Genomic DNA, 17,892 nt, shown 5'->3' with positions numbered 1-17,892 from the left:
AGCATATACCTTTGGCTCAGGTCATGATCCTGGGGATCCTGTGATCAAGTCCCACATCAGGCTCCCTGCATGGAGCCTGCTTCTCCCCCTGCCTATGTCTCTGCTTCCAATTGTGTGTCTCTCATAAATAAATAAGTAAAATCTTAAAACAAACAAACAAAAAAGGAACAGCCAAGCCAGTTGCCAAGGTGGCTTACATTTTATACTTCCACCACAATGCACAGGATTTCAGTTTCTCCACGTCCATGCCAACACTTTTTTTCCACTTTTTTGTATATCATAGCCCATAAAGTGAATGTACAGCGATTTCTCACTGTGGTTTTCATCTGCATGCATTTCCATAGCCAGTAACGATGTCGAACATCTCACACGTGCATTGTCCATTTAGATATATCCTCTGGAAAAATAACTATTTGAGGCAACTCAGGTGTGCTTCGGTGTAAAGCGTACTCAGCATCCTGCAAAGAAAACAAGAAGCAGCCTATAAACAATAACCAGTAATAACAGGATCAATGCCAGGGACGACGACAACAACAATAAGATCTGGATTCTGGTCTGGCTTCTTCGTATCCCATTAGGAAATAAATGTAAGAATAAAGACTGAGAAAGTCTTGGCTATCTAGGGCTTTTTAAATGTTTGTTTCTTTTTTGCACGTGTTAAAATGAGGATTATGGTAAAAACACATGCTGGAATACAGAGGACGCACTAGCAGAGCCAGCCACATTTTTCAGTGGCACTTTGACATCCCCTCTGACGGGCCAAGGCTCTCCCAGGAGCGACTGTGGGTCTCTCTGCTGGGGGAGCCTCCTTATCTCCCATCTGCCCTTTCTGTCTTTCTTCTCTGTCCTCCATCCTCCCTTCACATCTGCAGCTTTTCAGATCTGAAGGCAGGACAGTAAGATTTCAGTGATGACAGTCTAACAGCATTCCATCTGGGAACCTTCAGAGATAGGCCCTTATCTGTTTGTCACTGAGTGATGCCCAGTTCAACCGCAGAAGTTGGGGCTGGCGTCTAGTGCAGGGGGCCACCTCACCGGCGCAGAGTCCCCACCGAGGGACCTGCTGATGGGGGGCTGCATCAGCCTCCAGAAGCTTATCCGTGGCCAGAAAGCAGGTTGGCCCCAACCCCCACCCAGGGCCCAGTGCATCCCCGGGAAGGCTACTCGTGTTTGCTGGGAGTTTGGTGATAAAGCCCCTATGACGTTACCATCAATGGTAACGTGCCCGACCAACGCTTTGAAGATACGACCCAAAGCAAAAATGAAAAAAGAATATTCCTGTCTATGTTAAATCCCAGGAGTTGCAAAGGATAGAGGAAACCCCTAGTGGGCTTTTAAGAGCTCTAAGTTACCTGGAGAAACTACTTCTGCCTCCTGAGATGGAGCTGACTCTCCGTTGCTGGAATATTGGTGATTTCTCCAAGGCCCTTCGAAGTGGTGAGAGTCCCTCACATGGCTTAGAGACTAAGCATTCCTGGTCTCTGCAGGCTAGGATGATTTTAATCTACTTACTTTTAAGTATGTTTTAATTATGTTTTAAAAGTTTGTGTTACTGCTAACTGACAGTCTGATTTCTCTATTTAGGACTGCTTTTTAGGGTTGTTTTTTTTTTTTTCTTTTTTCCCTGTTCAGTTACATTGCCAATATTTTAGCTATGGTTATTTATACTGCATTAGTGGGCTGCCAGGAGAGGAATGAGCAGTTTCTGGAGCATCTTCTGCATCAAGCACCGTGCTAAGTATGTCATTCCTGAAATGATTCCTTGAGATGGGCGGCGACAGTATCAACCATTTACCCAGAAGTTGAGGGTCAGAGAGTTTCAGACTCCTGGTCCTGGTGGGAGGCAGAGCAGTGATTTGAATGTACCTCTATCTGACCCCAAAGCCTCTGTGCATCCCACCAAGCTATCTACTGTAGAATAAAAACACCTTTTGAAAGGCCTTGGAGCTGAGAGTGAGCTGGGCAAAGACATCCATATTTCTTTTCACATAAAGGCCGTACTTGTGCAATGACTACAGAATTCTGAGTTTGAAAGTGGCAGTGGGGGCTCATTTCTCGAGAAGTGATAATAAAAGAATCTTTATCTTTTAACATTAAAAAAAATGCTTCCATGTCACGTTTCATTATCAATCCCATTTTTAAAAAACCTAGCTTGTTTCTACTAAGCAATAAAAGTCTTCTGGTCCCTAGGATGAGAATTATAGCAGTTACACTGTCTCCATGCAACTGATAAATGAACAAAAAATCAGGAAATATAATTTTTTTCCTTATTTGATGAAAACAGTTTCCAGTGTCAATCTCCAAAGAATATTTAATGAATTTGTGATTAAGAGTATAAGCTCTAGGGATCCCTGGATGGCGCAGCGGTTTAGCGCCTGCCTTTGGCCCAGGGTGCGATCCTGGAGACCTGGGATCAAATCCCACATCGGGCTCCCGGTGCATGGAGCCTGCTTCTCCCTCTGCCTGTGTCTCTGCCTCTCTCTCTCTCTCTCTCTGTGACTATCATAAATAATAAATAAAAAAATTTAAAAAAAAGAGTATAAGCTCTACTTTCCTTTTTATTCTAAGTTTTCCTAAAATATTTTGCAAATAGGTCTTTCCTACCCACACATCTGCTTAAAGATGTTGTAAATAAAAACACATTTCTGGCAATGCATTTTAATGAATCTTAGAAAATATTTGAGTACAAACGTATAAACGGGAAGAACTTTGGTAGTTAAAGATGAATAAAAGTATTAATGATTTAGATTAAAACTTGACGATATGCATTATCTATGAGTACAAACATTTAAAATGAACATTTTATAGTATACTGAAATCAGTGTTGTAAATCAACATAAATTAATAGGTGTTAGATTTTATACAAGCCCCCATATGGAAATTGGATTTAAAAATTAAAAGTATACGATAGAAAGAATGAAATAAATCACAAAGTGAAATAAAATACAGAATTAGAAAATCTCAATTTACAATCAGTGGAAGAACTTAAAAAAAAAAAAAAAAAGAAGCTTCATGAGTGCAGTTAAAAGTAATAAAGCAGAGTAACTAGTTCCATGTCAGTGATGGACCTAGTAATAGGCAAAGTAAGAAATGGATTTAAAGACTTTTCAGAGATAACTTTGGAAAAAAAAATAATAAATGAGGCAGCAAAAGTATAATTTGTTTCATAGGGAGCTGAATATTCCAATTTCAGTTATGGCGTTGAAATATCAGCATTCCATTGCACAGTATTTTGATATTATATTACATTGTTTTGTATCATTAACATCATAAAATGAATTCAACCATTTTCAGTGCACTCCTTCCCCGGCCTTTATCGTGCTCTCTGTAATTGGAGGAGATTTGCAGGAAGGACATGATTAGAACCGAATTTCCAGGAATTCCTCCCAGCCCCTTTCTGCCATATATCACTAACACCTCCTTTTGGGGCCTCAATTTAAATGCATACCCCGAAAAAAATAATAATAAAAATAAAAATAAATAAATGCATACCCCGTATTTGTTTACTTGTCTAGTGTGCAAACCCTTCCTATGTAAGGTGTGCCAGCTGTGTTATATACCAGGTGAATATTAGTTATTTCTTAGTATTCCCAAAATCTCAGAAAAATATATACATGCGTGTGCACGCACACACACACACACACTTTACATGTAAGAGACAATCAAGTCATGACAGCCCTCCCTCTGCTCAGAAATCTTGAAAGGCCTCCTACCTCCCTACACACCCAACACAAGGGCTGCAGATGAAGGAGGAGTTTCTGCCCCTTAAGCTTCATGGTCAAGACAGCCTGTGAAACAGACCTTTGTGATGCAAGGCATTATAATACAGTGTGATATTTAGGATCACTGACATCAAACTGAGATGTCAGATGCCTTTCCCAGAGGTCGGATTGAAAGTGAATGCTAGCTAAGAGTTTGTGAAGGCAAGAAGGAAGCTGAGGATGTTGCTGGGCAGGGGCTTCAGACTATGTGGAGATAGAGGCCTGACATGCCCCCCTCTATCATGAGACTGTGAGAAACTCTGCAGGACTGAATCGCAGGGTGCAGGCCCTCATGGAAGACAGGCCACAGCTGTGGCAGAGACAAGCCACTGTGATTTGTTATACGCCTACCCCTTCCCCCTTGACTCTCAGTGCTTTAGGCACAGGCAAAGTATCTTCTTTGTTTCTGCATAACTCTACAGGCTCAGTTCATGCTTTGCAAATAGAAAGTTATTGAATTGAAGATTAAGAAGGCACGTATACACAGAATAAAGACATAGACGGAGAAAAGCACTTTAAAGCAGTGAAAGATGAGTCAGCCATATAGAAATCTAAGCTCCAAAGACAGAGAATTCTGGTTAATAAAATGTAGTGATAGAGAACCCGGCGATGGTTCTTGGAGGGGAAGGTGGGTGGAGCATGGGGGAACTAGGTGATAGGGCTTGAGGAGGGCACTTGTGATGAGCACCAGGTATTATATGTATTTTACACCTGAAACCAATATGACACTGTATGTTAACTAACTGGAACTTAAATGATAATGTACGAACAAATAAAATGTAACCAGTACTCAATTACTTTCTGAGAAATGATGCTTCCTTCTTCTTCCGAATTTCAGTAATGGTGGAATGCATCATCGGAAGGATAGACTCTGGTCACAGACTCAGATTCAGGAATGTCACAGCATAGTCTCATTCTGTGACTTGAGAGGACCTTGCTACTGCTTCTCTTCACCACCTCCTGAAGCCACTCTTGGTTCCTTAGAGACAGGTCCCCACCCATTGTTTTTGTTGGAAATGTTTGCTCTCTGCTTCTTCCAAGAACTTGAACCTAAGACCTCCTATTGCTTTCATTCCAGCCAGTAGTCTAGCTTCCTCTTGATGGTGAACCCAGAAACCTCAGGATCACCTTTCAAAGCCAGCTACTGGCAACTTCAATCGGGCGAAGCATTGGTCCCTTTTCCCCAAGAGGAAAAAAAAAAAAAAAACCTCTGCAAATTTAAATTCACGAAGAGCATACTACTCAAAGAGTATTGCTATATTAATATAGTTAGCTGTTTTACTTTCAAAACATGTTCTCATTTTACCCAGTGCCTGACACATTACTTGGTACTAATACATCTACACTGAAGATCAGGGTTTCTGAGTTATTTCAGGAAAGGCTCCAGGCATCTTCAAATGTAAACAATTGTAATTATTCTAATACCTGGTTAGCCATCTTCTGGATCCTGCCTAGTTGTGAATATTTATTGCAGAATCAACGTGCATCTGGATCTTCTCTCTGTCCAGTCCCATTGTTCTAGACTTAAGCGAAGAACACCCTCGATGTCTCTTCTTAGTCATTTCTTTTTTTGGCCAATTATTATACTTCAGGACTTTTAAAATGTGGTTTTATGGCTACAGAGTCCTAAATCATATTCAAATGATTTTTGTGTGTGCGTGTGTTTGAAGCCAGAAGAACTAATGTTTGAGCCAGTATCAACACATTGCAGAAAAATTTTCTTATTCATTAGAAGCTCATTTTAGCAAAAATGATAGATAATATTATCACTGGCTGATTATCCATACACAGCTTGAAGACATTTCTTGCTCCCCAGTTGTTTTATTTCAATGTATTTCTTTCTATGAAGAAATTCTTTACTACTTAACTGCCTTTGGGATAATTTTCAACTACCAAGCTGATCAAGACCATCTAGGATCTGTGTGTGTATGTGTGTGTGTGTGTGTGTGTGTGTGTGTCTGTCTGTCTGTAGGCAGAGAGAAAGATGTTGACATACGGCTTTAATTATTTCCATTATTTCTCCTGGAAAACAATACCATAGACATTGTTCCTAAAATCAAGTAGCAGGCCTACATGAGTTGATGATCTGGCTATGCTTTCCAGTTGGGTGCGCAACTGTCAGTTGGTGCCGGCTAACAGAGTACTAGCTGGAGACACAAGAGATGTTTACTGCAAAGGGATGGGCACTGGACAGCATCCCTCTATGCTATCAGTTTTTCTTGGCTTAGACAAACGAAGTCTAGAAGCCAAACAAATTTCTAATTATTTATAATAGAAAAAAATTTATCTGCAACAAAGTTTAAAGAAATAGACACCCTTTTGTGGGTACACTCAGGTATCTTGCATAGCAAACTTCAAATTTATCAATTGCTGCTTGTTGTCTTAAGTATGTAATGAGGTCGATTTACATGTGCTTCTGGTTGGGGCTCTGCAGGGGGCCAGGAACTCTGTCAGGTGCTTTGCATATGTCACCTCATTTTGCCCTGTCTCATCTCCACAACAGCACTCTAAGAGAGATGTTGAGGGCTGAACTGTGGCCTTCCAAAAGTCATATGTTGAAGCTGTAACCTCTAAAAGTGACTGTGTTTGGAGATGGGGCCTTTGGGGAGGTAATGGAAGTTAAATCTCATGGGACTTGTGTCCTTATGAGAAGAAAGACACTGGAGATTTTTCTCCATATGCAGAGAAGAAAGGTGGCATGAGGATATAATGAGAAGATAGCCTTCTGCAAGCCAGGAAAGAAGGCCTCACCAGAAACCAGCTCTACTGGCACCCTGGTCTGGGACTTCTAACTTCCAGAGCTGTGAGAAAGTAAATTTCTGTTATTTAGACCACTCAGTATGTAGTATTTTTTTTTCTGGCAGTCCAAGTGGACTAATGCAATAAGTATCAGCCTCATTAGCAGGAGAGGAGACCAAAAAGCAGAGAAATTGAATAAACCACATGAGGTTAAAGAACCCAAATAGGGCGCTCTATGTGTCTGAAGTCAGAGCCTGCATTTTTTTCATCACACAGGCTTTCTGTATAAGCACTTAGTCTTGCCCCATCTAAATCCCTACTCCAGGGAGAAATTGGGGCTTTCAGCAGCTTTTTAGTCCATGCATTGTGGCTCAGGCATCATGAAGACGTAGGCTCCCTGTGGACGGACACAGCTCCACCATCCATCTCTTCACTCACAGTTGGCACAGAACACTTGAGGATCTTCTATTTTAACCCATTCACTATGCAGACAAAACAGGATAAAGTTAAGGTCACGGAAATTAGATCAGTGGCTATCTTTTTCTAACTAGGATGAGCTCTTTCCCAAAGTTTTTGGTACTCCGTAGCTCAGAAATGCTGTTATATGCATTTTTATAAAACACTAAAAATTAGTTATTAAGTCACCTGGCAGGATGCCAACTCTGTTACAGTCTGCTTTTGACACAAAATTCTGGCCTGAACTGCTCTTCAAGGGCCAAATCATTTTTCTTGAAACATAAAACACATGTGAGCGGATCACGACAGGCTTTACACATAGACATGGATCTATAACTCTTGCTCAGTGGGACCCAACATGGGATCCGCTACCTAGTTATGAAATAGTGCATCGACAGTAAGTTCAGCGTCCCGGGGAGGGGTTACAGAAGTACCCCAGTTCAGCAGGAGTGCAGATTAGCTGCCATTTATAATGTTTCCTTCCCTTGGAATCACATATCATTAAAAGTTATACTGAAATGCATTGTAGCCTATTTTTAACAGTCAGGCAAAGGGAGAAAACATCATATGAAGGATTCTAAATAATTTGGGAGAAAATGTACCACAAGCTTTAAAAACTTTCTTGGATGAATATTGTTTGTTTGAGAATGAATTAAAAAAAATCTAATGAAATGAGGGAGGCTGTTTGGCAAACTGAAAGTAGCTTAGAGCAGCCCCACCACCTCCTGCCCAGGCAAAGGAACTGAGACATACCCTCACCCACTGTAGAGTGTGTCTTCTGACTGACCAGAAGGGCTGGTGAAAGCACCTGAAACCTGCATAGCCCAGCAGTGCTTGAGCTGAAAGAAAGGAAGATAAAGCCACTAGTTTGCAAAGCAAATCAGTGGCCCTGTTTGACCAAGGAACATGGGGTGCAGGTCCACTCAAGTTAAAACAACAAAGAGCTTTACTAGTTTTAGAGCTATTGTTTTTCACTGTGCCTGGGCAGGGCATTTAAATCATAGCCCTGCTTCTTGCTAAATATAGCCCTCAGCCTGTTCAACTGGGGAACCTAACCCAAGCATATAGGAAGCTGCATAACCCACATAATAGTCCTACATACAGTGACACTTGAACAGAGAGCACAGCCTCTAACTTCCCCCAGCTGCAGAGCAAAACCAGTAGCCTCACCTGACCAGAGAATTTAGTGCACACTCTGGACTGATTCAGGTCCACAAACAATAAGTTGTACAGGCCTTGAGTCCCATCCTGCTGCCTTGCAAGGCAGGGAAGCTAATTCTTAGCCCCATTTAGTAGGGAATATAGTCCTCAGCCCCATTCCTCTACTAAGCCTGACCAGATGATCCAAGGAACCATGAAGCCCATCCTTCAGCCTCAGATAGGGAACCAAGCCAGGAATCCCATCCAGCTGTTATCAACTAGTAGCATACCTCCATCTCATCCTCAGAAATCAACATAGACCATACTCAAAAATAGACCATAATAGCAAGTCCCACCTGCCGAAGGGTATTACCAGCAGACATACCCAGAAGCCCAAACTAAGCTGACTGGTAAAGAACTGTCTCTATGCCAAGACAAATCTGTAGAGTCTGGAAGAAGAGCCCATTACTCAAATGCACAGATACCAGTGTAAGAAATCAAAGATCATGAAAAATCAGGTAAATATGACACCACCAAAGGAAACTAGTACGACTCCAAAAACCAACCATAAAGAAATGGAGACCTATGAACTGTCAGATAAAGAATTGGGAATAATCCTCTTAAAGAAAGTTAGTGAATTACCAGAAAACAGACAGATAACTCAATGAAATTAATGAAAAACAATGAGTTAAAAAGTGAGAAGTTCAACAAGGAAATAGCAACCATTAAAAAAAAAAAAAAAAAAAAAAAAACCAGAAATCAATGAGTTGAAAACATAAGAACTGAATTTTAAAATTCAACAGAGTTTCAAAGGTAGACTCAACCATGCAGAAGAACCTGGACATTAGAAATTACCTGGTTAGGGGGCACCTAGGTGGCTCAGTCAGTTAAATATCTACCTTCAGCTCAGTCATGATCCCAGAGTCCTAGGATTGAGCCCTGCATCAGGCTCCCTGCTCTGTGGAAAGTCTGCTTCTCCCTCCCCACTGCTCGTGCACTCTCTCTCTCTCTCTCTCTCTCTCTCTCTTTCTCTCCCTCTCAAATAAATAAATAAAATATTTTAAAAAGAAGAAGAAGAAATTACCTGCTCAGAGGAGCAAAGATAGAAAAGAATGAAAAAGAGTGAAGAAAGCCTACTGGATTATGGGCCACAATGAAAAGAAAGAATATTCACATGATGGAATTCCAGATAAAGAAGATAATGGGACAGAAAGCATATTTAAACCAATAATGGCTGAGAATTTCTTGAACCTGGGAAGAGAAATGGACATCCAATCTATGAGGCCCCAAAGACCTCAAATAGATTGACCCCAAATAGGACTACACTGAGATGTATTACAATTAAATTGTCAAAGGTCAAAGACAAAAAAAGGATTTTAATATCAGCAAGAGAAAAGAAAGAAGTTATATACAAGGGAACCCTCATAAGGCTACTGATGGATTTCTCAACAGAATCTTTTCAGGCCAAGAGAGAATGGGATGACATGTTCAAAATATTGGAAGAAAATAACTATCAACCAAGATTTCTATACCAGGATGAAGTTATCAATGAGAAACAAAAGAGGGATAAAGACTGTTTCAAACAAATAAAAGCTAAGGAAGTTCATTACCCCCAGACCTACCTTACAAGAAATGCTAAAGGGAGTTCTTTAAGGGGAAGTAAAAATGCTAATTAAATCATAAAAATGCAAAAAAGTAGCGTAAATCTTGCTGAAAATGGTAAATAGTCATAGTTAGATTCTGTAATATGGAAATAGTAGTGCATAACTCATGACTCTAATTTAAAAGGCTTTTTTAAAAAGATATAGCAAAAATTACCACAGCTACAATTAGTTACACAATATAAAAAATATGTATATTATAATAGCAGTAACCTAAAAAGACAAAGAAGAAGAAAAAGTATAAAATATAACAATTCTATTGAAGCTTATTTGTTACCAGCTAAAAATAGTTTGTACAAGTGTAGTATATTTATGTAAGCTTCATGGTAACCACAAGGAAAAACCTTGTGATAATTACACACACACACACACACACACACACACAAAGAAAACACGATAAAGAAGTCAAAGCATACTGATACCAAAAGACATCAACACATACCAAAAAAGACAGGAGGATAAGAAATAATGGATTTACCAAACAATGAGAAAACAATTAACAAAATGACAATAGCAAGTCATTATCTATCAGTAAATGCTTTAAACATAAAAGACTTAAATTCTCCAATCAAATTAGAGAATTTAATTGCATAAGAATTAAATAAGAATTGCATAGAATTGCATAATGAATAATAAGATTCAACATATGCTGCCTGCAAAAGATTCACTTTAGCTTTAAAGATACATGTAGACTGTGAGTGCAGGAATGGAAAAAGATATTTCAAGCAATGATGATGAAAAGGAAAAAAAAAAAAAAGCAGGAGTAGCTCCACTTACATCATACCAAATACACTTTGAACTAAAAAATGGTAAAAGAGACAAAATCAATATACAATGGTAAAGTATCAATACATCAAGAAGATACAACAGTTGTAACATTTATGCATGCAGCATTGGAGCATCTAACTATATAAAGCAAAAATTAACATATTAAGTTTGAACTAAAAATGGTAAAAGAGACAAAATCAATATACAATGGTAAAGTAACAATACATCAAGAAGATAGAACAGTTGTAACATTTATGCATACAGCATTGGAGCATCTAACTATATAAAGAAAAAATTAACATATTAAAATTAAATTAAACAATCTGAGCCCAAAGTTAGCAGAAGAAAGCAAATAATAAAGATTAGAGCAGAAATAAGTGAAATAACAGAAAAACAATAGAAAGATTAACACAACTAAGACTTGGTTCTTTAAAAGATAAACAAAATTAGCAAACTCCTAGTTAGATGAAGGAAAAAGAGAAAGTATCCAAATCAATAAAACTATAAATGAAATAGGTGTTAAAATGGATATCACAGAAATGGAAAGGATCATTCATGCGTGATAAAAACTCTTAACAAATTAGGCATAGGAGGATAATATCTCAACATAATAAAGCCGGAATGACTGGCCCACAGCTACCATTGTATGGTGAAAGGTTCAAACTTTTCTCGAAGATTAGGAAGAAGGCAAGGATTCCCATTCTCACCACTCCTATACAACACAGTACTGGAAGTCCTAGCTAGAGCAGTTGGGCAAGAAAGAATAAAAAGTATCAGAATTAGAAAAGGAGGAGCAAATATTTCTCTATTTGGAGATGTCATGATATTATATATAGAAAATACTCAACACTCAACCAAAAAATTGTTAGGTATAATCAATGAATTCATTAAAGTTGCAAGATACAAAATTAACATGCAAAACTCAATAACATTTCTGTAGACTAAAAATGAAATTCCTGAAAAATATAGAAATAAATCTCATTTATAATAGCTTCAAAAACAATAAATACTTGGGATAAATTTAACTAAGGAGATGAAAGATCTCTACATTAAAAGTTGCAAGATATGGTTGAAAGAAATTGAAAAAGACATCAATAAAAGTATCCCATGTTCATGAAATTGGAAGAATTAATATTGTTAAAATTATTAATACTATCAAAAGCCACCTACAAATTCAATACAATCCCCATCAAGATTGCAGTGGTGTTTTTTTACAGAAGTAGAAAAAACAATACTAACATTTATATGAAACTTCAAAAGACCTCAAATAACTAAAGAAATTCTGAAAAAAGAGCAAAGCAGGAGGTCTCACACTTCCTGATTTCAAGGTACACTGTAAACCTATGGTCATCAAAACAGTATGGTACTGGCAAAAAAAAAAAAAAAAAAAACAGACAATTAGACTAGTGGAGTAGAATCACTAGCCCAGAAATAAACCCAGTCATATATAGCCAACTAATATCTAAGGGGGCCAAGATTACTCAATGAAGGAAAGACAGTCTCTTCAACAAATGGTGCTGGAATAATTCTTTTACATTCACATGTAAAAGAATGAAACTGGGCCCCTATCTTACACTACTCACAACAGTTAGCTCAAAATGGATTAAAGAATTAAATGTAAGAACTGAAAACATTAAACTCTTAGAAGAAAACATAAGAACAAAGTTCCTTGATTTGGATCTTGGTAATGATATTTTGGATATCACACCTAAAACCTCAGCAACAAAGTCAAAAATAAACAACTAGGACTACATCAAACTAAAAAGTTTCTGTTCAGCAAAAGAAACCATCAGAAAAGTGAAAAGGAAAAAAAAAGAAAGAAAGAAAAGTGAAAAGACCACCTGGGTGGCTCAGTTAGTTAAATGACTAACTCTTGATTTCAGCTCAGGTCATGATCTCAGAGTCCTAGGATTGAGCCCCATGTCGGGCTCTGTTAGCATGGAGTCTGCTTGCCCCTCTCCCTCTGCTCCTCCCCCTACTCACACACACATTCTTTCTCTCTCTATCTCTAAAATAAATAAATCTTTTTTAAAAAGTGAAAAAGCAACCTACAGAATGGGAAAAATGCAAACCATACACTTGATAAGCGGTTAATAGGCAAAACATTTTTAAAAACCTCATAAAACTCAATAGCAAAAAACAACCCAATTAAAAAACCCCAATTTAAAAATGGGCAAAGGACCTAAGTAGACATTTCTCCAAAGAAGACAGATATATAAAAGACCAACAGGTACATGAAGAGATGTTCAACATCGTTAGTCATTAGGAAGATGCAAATTAAAACCACAATGTGATATTACCTCACATCTGTTAGAATGGTCATTATCAAAAACATAAGAAATGACAAATACTGGCATGGATGTGTGTGGTAGGTAGGATTATAAATTGGTACAGTTAGTATGGAAAACATTATGGAGAGTCTTCAAAAAATTAGAAATAGAGCTACCATATGATCCAGCAATTCTACCCCAAGAACTTCACACAAACAGGTAACAAAAACACTAATTCAAATAAAGATCTGCACCCCCATATACACAGCAACATTATTTGCAACCTAAATGATGTAAATGTCTGGTTGATGAATAAACGCATAAAGAAGTTGTGGTATATAGGGGAGCCTGGGTGGCTCAGTCGGGTAGGCATACTACTCTTGATTTCAGCTCAGGTCATGATCTCAGGGTTGTGAGATGGAGCCCCCATCAGGCTCCTTGCTCAGCAGAGTCTGCTTGGATTCTTTCTCTCTCTCTCTCTCCCTCTGCCCCTGCCCCACACTCTTGTCTCTAGAATAAATATTTTTTTTAAGAAGTGAGATATATATTTCATATATATGGTACAATATTATTCAGCCATAAAAATGAAGAAATCCTACCGTTTCTGACAAAATGGATGGATCTCAAGGTCATTATACTATGCGAAATAAGTCAGATAGAGAAGGGCAAATACTATACGATGTCACTTATATGTGGAATCTAAAACAGGAAAAAAATAAAAAATAAAAAAATAAAAGAGGAAAAACAAACTACTCGTAGAAAAAGAGATCAGACTTGTAATTGCCAGAAATGGAGGATGTTGGTTGGGGGAATTGAAGGAAGGGAGTCAAAAGGTGTAAGTTTCCAGTTACAAAATAAATAAGTGCTAGGGATATAATGTACGACAGCTAACACTGCCATACACTATATAGGAGAGTGAAGAGAGTAAATCCTGAGAGTTTTCATCAGAAAAACAACTTCTTCCTTTTATTATTTTCAACTTTTTTTTTTCCTTTTTATTTTATCTATATGAGAGGACGGATGTTCGCAGAACCTACTGTGGTCATTTCACAATACACAGAAATCAAGCCATCATGCTATATGCCTTAAACTTACACAGTGATTACTTATGCAGTCCATTATTTCTTAGGGAAGCTGGAAAAAGTAAATTTAAAAAACAAAACAAAACCAAAAATCCCTGTACTGGAAAGCATGAATGAAGTTGTTGTGGTTCTTTGTGCAAGAAGAGATCGATAGAAACTATAATATTAGAGGATGGAGAGAGTGCTCAGAAATCCCCAGCATCTACAAGTGAGGGAAGTAGATCTTCAGAAAGCTTCAGAAAGAAGAACAGTCAGTAGATACGAGTTTAGGGCAGAAAGGGAGAGGTCAATGTGTTGGCTCCATTCCAAAAACTTTGTGACAAAGACTTTGTCACACTTCCTGTCCAGATTATTATGGTGCACTAAAGCCACAAGTCCCAGTGCCCACAGGGGTTATGTTACAAGATTAAATGGGGCCTGCTCCGGCCAGCTCCACACCCACTGCCGAGCTCCCATTCATTGCTGCCATGCAAGAATGCAGGCCCAGTGTTACTAGACGCTTGGTTATTTTAAGAAACCATACAAATCTTGATTTTCATGTAAAACATCCTTTCATAAATGTGTAAGCTATTTTTTAAATGCCATGTGGTTCAAGAAAGACCTATCTGTAGGTGAAATTTCCTCTCAGATCTCTAATATCTTTTGTCCTCCCCTGTGGTCTCCTTGATTCCCTCCCGATTCAGGTCATCAGATTCTAAAAATCTATTCCCTTCCTTCATATCAGTGCCCTGGACAAGAGTCCCCTTATTGCCTTTATTGTGATTTTTAAATGTTTCAGCCTTATACTCAGGACTCTCTCTCTAGTTCCCCTAGCCTCCTTCAATGAAGTTTTTTCACCATGCATTTTGCAATGGGAATCTGGGATCCCAATTGGACATTATATGTATTCCCTCCCCACCCAGTGAGATCCACGCATTACTGCATTCTCACCTTAGTTCTTAGTGTATCCTCTTTTTCCTTCTTATTTATAATCAACTCCCTATAGATCATCTGATCCTTCAAGACCTCATTCAGACCCCTGAGCTCCCTTTCCTGATTATGCTCTTCCTCTTCAATTACTCTCACATGAAACTTCCAACATAGCTCTTCTCAGCCTGTATGTCATACTGTTTTTGGTGTTTTACGGCTGTCTCTCCCACTCAGCCTGGAGATTTTAACTCAGCATAAGCAAACCTCTTCTGTAAAGACCCAAACAGTAAATGTTTTATTTCATTTTGTGAGCCATGTGATTTCTGTTGCACCTACCCAGCCCTGCCATTGTGGTTGGAAAGCAGCCATAGACAAGATGTACATAGGTGTGACTATGTTCCCATAAAAGCTTTATTTATTTATTGGTTGGTTGATTGATTGATTGATTGATTGATTGAAAGAAAGAAAGAAAAGAAAGAAAGAAAGAAAGAAAGAAAGAAAGAAAGAAAGAAAGAAGAAAGAAAGAAGAAAGAAAGAGAAAGAAAGAAAATTAGCTTTGGCCTGAGGTCCACACTTTGCCAACCCCTAATCTACATGGGCCTTGGTCTTGTTGTTATGTAATAGTTAATGTTTGTTAGAGAGTGAATCCTTCAAAACTCAATTCAAGTTTACTTCTTTTGTAATCTTTCCTTGCCACTCAAGGACACAGCAATATTCTTCACTTCTGAACCTCTACAAGTACTTGTTATCCAGATACTTCATGTGACTGTCACGATCGCTGTATGATAGTCACTTAATGCTGCTATGATGAGTGAGGGTTGATCTATATTATTTCTAGGGTCCTTTGTTCTAAAATTCTGAGTCAATCCATCATCTTGTACTGCCACCTACTTGTGTATTTTTGTCTTTTTCTTTCCCTCACATGAATTATAAGCTTCTAGAGAATAAGACCTTACCCAATTTTTCTTAGGTTTGCTAAAATGCCTAATATGGTGCTCTTGTCACTGTTCATTCATTTATTCATTCAACACATATTTTTAGATCAGTATGGTATGTGGTGCAGACACAAAAATAAGCAGATTGGAAAGAGTCCGTGTTGCCATCGAAGTCAGTCTATTGAACTAATGATTGTATGATCATAACTAAGATGAATGCTCTGAAATGAAGTGCCTGGTTTTATAACAATATTTCATAAAGAAACTGAACGAATCCTGGAGTAGAGGCAGAATAAAGAGCAGGGAAGTCTTCCCTGGGGAAGGAATGCGTGAGTCAGGGCTCACTTATTCAGACAGTATCTAGTCAGTGCCGATTATGTGCCAGACACTATGCTCGGAAGTTGGAATATAGTATTGATCTAAACAGACAGAAGTTCCTGCCTTCTTAGAGCTTGTTTTCTAATGGGGGCTGAAGAATGAGTAGAGATAGGATAGAGGGGGAAGAACGTTTGAAAAATATCTCAGAAGGAAGGAACAGACATGAACAAAGATTCTGGGTGGGAGGGGACATGGCACATCCCAGGAACTGCTCGGCAGCACAGCTGTAACTCAGAAAGACCCAGCTACGGAGGTAGACAGAGGCTGGTGAGGCGAGGTCCCATAGGTAATATTACCATCTAATTTATTCTATAAAACAGAACACTCTTGAGAGTAACGGAGGCATTCTTAATCATCACAACAAGCAAAAACTGGTATGGTTCCAGCCAACTGGGAGGTATCAATATCCTACTCTTGGTCTCATAAAGATCTTTACATGACCACAACATTTTTTTCTTAAAAGATCACTTGATTCCTGTGGGTTACTGATCTGAGGAGGAGCTGTATCACTGTGGGGAGGCCAGTTGCTATGTCATTACAGAAACCCAAGCAATAGGTGAGTGTGGCTAGAGCAAGGCAGTGAGCAGCGGTGGGAATGGAGAGGAATCAATAGTGTAGGTATTTTGGAGGCAAGTTTAGCCAGACTGGGCTGACCTCATTATTTGTTATAGAAATGAAGGGAGGAAAAGATGGTGGTGAAGAGGAGATGGAAGGTTGTTCTGGCGGGAGGATAGGATTTAAATAGAGGTTCAGGAGGGCACCTGGGTGGGTCAGTGATTGAGTGTCTGCCTCTGGCTCAGGTCATGATCCCGGGGTCCTGGGATTGAGTCCTGAATCAGGGTCCCCACAGAGAGTCTGCTTCTCCCTCTACCTATATCCCTGTCTCTCTGTTTGTCTCTAATGAATAAGTAAATAAAACCTTTAAAAAAAAAACAAAATAAATAAAAATAAATAAATAAAAATAGGTTTGGGCACTTTGACCTACTCTCGGCATCAGCATCTGAGTCCCCAGGGAGTGTTACAAACGCTGATCTCGATGAATCTGAAGACTGGGGTGAGCACCAACCACTTCCGTTCATGATTATTAGTGAGAGTATCACTAAGGCTTTGATACCAGAGAAAACTGGGTGAAGCTAAAGTGCTCCCCACTGGGCAATGAGTACCTGTGTGTGCTCTCATCACAACTGAGGACAGCATTCACGTACTTTGAAGAAAACTGGAGAGCTTGGCAGCTTTTGTGGCTCAAGACAGACTGAAGAGCAAGGATGCAGGGGGTGGTTCAGTACTGGGTACTGGTTCGACACTGGGTACTGGAGTCAAGAGTAAAATGTAATCGGAAATGACAACCCAACCAGCAAATGAGAGAGCAGAAGCCGTGCTATGTGGACATTGATATTTCAGAGACATTTAGCTGAAATACTCAACCAAAGCTATATTTGGAAGCTGCATTTAATACATAATTCAAAAACCACCTTCACTCACTGCAGTTTTAAATGAGATGTTGAAATGGTTGTCCTTTAAAAGTCCAGACTGACTCTTCATGATCATTTCTCTCGGCCAGTGTGGAGAGCATTCTGCTCAGTTCTCTGAGACCTTTCACTCAACCTGATTGCATCTGACCAGGAAGGCCTCGGTAAAGATGTCACTTCCACCTTCTACCCCCAGGCACAGTCAGGGAGGAAAGCCGAAGAGACTTGAGTGACCAAGGCTCTCAACGGAAGGTCAAGAATCCTTTACCCCTTGCTACCAAGGCTTCATGTTGCTTCATTCTTAGCCTATTATTTTATTCTGTT

At 39.0% G+C, this 17,892-nt stretch overlaps 1 long non-coding RNA gene across 1 annotated transcript in view; it reads right to left on the bottom strand.

Moving 5' to 3' along the window:
- Window positions 1-211: 211 nt before the first annotated feature.
- LOC112675258 (uncharacterized) overlaps window positions 212-17,892 on the bottom strand; it is a 73,039-nt gene continuing 55,358 nt past the window's right edge. Inside the window, exon 3 of the long non-coding RNA XR_004805888.2 lies at window positions 212-458. This is a non-coding gene — a long non-coding RNA (uncharacterized LOC112675258). The remainder of the gene's footprint in view (window positions 459-17,892) is intronic.

The sequence above is a fragment of the Canis lupus genome, chromosome 16 (assembly GCF_003254725.2).
Source record: "Canis lupus dingo isolate Sandy chromosome 16, ASM325472v2, whole genome shotgun sequence".
NCBI lineage: Eukaryota > Metazoa > Chordata > Mammalia > Carnivora > Canidae > Canis > Canis lupus.
This window is presented reverse-complemented; position numbering and strand designations above follow the sequence as displayed.